The following is a 2674-nucleotide window of genomic DNA, read 5'->3' as shown; positions in this document are numbered from 1 at the left end:
ATAACCGAGGACGAGCTCATGGACATCTTGGAGTTAGTGGGAGTTCGGACAAGACGACGGGATGCACGGAGAAGTCCATCCTTGTGGTTGTTTGTGTTGTGAACCCCTTGACCCGATCGGTCTCCCTAATTGGCTCTAGCGAGACCGATCACCTTTTGGCCATAAGGATTTACATATTATTGTTATTTGCTATTTGTGGTTGCTTGGATTGTTTATAATAGGATTATAATATCACCGACCTAATACCAAATAAATTGGAAAATAAACATTTTTTTAACCGATTTTGTTTTGCAAATTAAAATCGTTTTGATTTCCAAAACTAATAAGTTATTTTAACTTAAAATTGGTTAGTCATATCACGACAAACTTAGTTTTTAATAGGTTATCTAAAACTAAGTGTCCTGAGAGATGAAAGGGTTCATCTATTCGTCCCGATAATAAATACAGTAAAATTTGACTTTTACTCTATTTGGTAAATTTTAAAATTAATCCCAATTTAAAACCAATAGTTTATGCCAATCCTACTACAAGTCACACTTGAGGCATACTGCGAAATTTCGAGTGTTTGGAGCTACAGCACCGCACTTGTTTTCTAGCCTATCCCATCAAGGTGAAAGCGCTTCATTGACACATCTGGCCCTTTCACACGTCACGGTACTAGGACAACTATTATTTTACTCTCCTGTTACGTGCTAAAGCTGTCTGGAGACTTAAAATGGGCAAAAATGAGGCTAAACGTAACTATACAGACAATCGTTGTCTCTATAGGCCTCATAACCGAGAGTTGTGCTCTATTCACAATTGGCAATCGTTGTCAGTATGCCTAACCACTTATTAATGTTGTGTGCTACAGCTGCCTTTAATAACTGGAAGCCAGATTCTCATACTCCTAATTAATTAATGTTATTGGGTCATTAATAATAGGACTATAACATCGAAAGTACTAATTTAATTTACTTTTGCTTAATTAATCAGATGTCGTCAAACGAAATTTCACCCTACGCCCTTAAGACTATCCTTGAGAAGGATAAACCGAATGGTACCAACTTCATCGAATGGCACCGCAAGTTAAGAACTTGTTCTCACCATGGAAAAACGCCTGTATGTTCTCGATGGACCTGTTCCAACCGAGCCTGAAAACAACACAGCCGCTGCACGAAAAGTTCTTGACAAGCAATAGGATGACTCGGCTGAGGTCTCCTGTATTATGCTAGCCACCATGACTTCTGAGCTTGCTAAAGGCTTGGAAGACTTTGGTGCCTATGAGATGCTTGAGCAACTCAAGGGCATGTTCCATAAACAAGCCCGTCAAGAACGTTTCGACACCATGAAACAACTCATCAGTTGCAAGATGGCAGAGGGGTCTCCCGTCAGTGCTCATGTTCTAAAGATGAAGGGGCACATCGATCAGCTAAAGAAACTTGATTATCCCATGCCCGATGAGATAGCATCGGATTTCATTCTCAACTCTCTCCACAACTCATACGACCAGTTCGTAATGAATTTCAACATGAATGGTTGGGTGAAGACAGTGCCGGAGCTTCATAACATGCTCAAGACGGCTGAGATGAACATTCCTTCTAAGACCAATCAAGTTCTGGTATCAAGAAGCCAAAACCAAAGAATCGGGGTTTTAAGGGAAAAGGCAAGAAGAAAGTTACTGTTGCTGCCCATGTTGCCACCAACACTAACAAGGTGGTTGTAAAGAAAAAGCCGCCGCCCTTTGAGGAGCGCAAGTGCTTCAAATGCAACCAAATGGGGCACTGGATGAGAAACTGCCCCGAGCACCTTGCTGAGATCAGAAAGAAGAGAGCCAATGGTGAAGGCTCTTCTGGAGGTATTTCCATATACGTTATTGAACTTTTCATTGTCTCTAGCAACACATGGGTATTTGATACCGGATGTGGTTACCACATCGTTAATGTCTTGCAGGAGCCTGAGAAGTGGAGGAAACTGAATAAAGGCAGCATGGAACTCATCGTTGGAGATGGGAAGAGAGTACCAGTTCTGGCAACTGGAGTATTTCATTTTACTTGTCCATCTGGCCTAGTTTTTCCTTTAAATAATTGTTTGTATGCTCCTGGCTTGACCAGAAACATCATTTTAGTTTCGTTGTTATTTGAACAAGGATTTAAGTATGTTCTTAATGGCATGGCTATTTCTGCTTACTTAAATGATATCTTTTATTTTGAGGCTAAACCTCGAAATGGTATTTATGAGATTGACGTTCAACCTGACAATAACGTATACAATCTTTCAAAACGTATCAAGACTAGTGTCAATGATACTTTTCTATGGCATTGCCGACTTGGCCACATAAGCAAGGAAAGAGTTAAAAGGCTCCAATCCGAAGGTATTCTTGAATACACAGGACTGGACTCTTTTAACATTTGTGAATCTTGCTTAGCTGGCAAACTCGCCAAAGACTCCTTCACTAATAAAAGTGAACGAGCAAGTGATCTGTTAGGACTCATATATACTGATGTATGTGGACCTTTCAGAACCATGACTAGAAACCATGAAAGATACTTCGTTTCTTTTATCGACGATTATAGTCGATACGCTTATGTGTATCTTATGAAACACAAGCACGAAACTTTTGAAAAGTTCAAAGAGTTTCAAAGCGAAGTGGAAAAACAACTTGATAAAACCATTAAGATACACATGGTTCACT

The sequence above is a fragment of the Bidens hawaiensis genome, unplaced genomic scaffold, assembly GCF_021521415.1.
Source record: "Bidens hawaiensis isolate Kalapana, Puna unplaced genomic scaffold, B.hawaiensis_p1.1 tig00068813_1, whole genome shotgun sequence".
Lineage (NCBI taxonomy): Eukaryota > Viridiplantae > Streptophyta > Magnoliopsida > Asterales > Asteraceae > Bidens > Bidens hawaiensis.
This window is presented reverse-complemented; position numbering follows the sequence as displayed.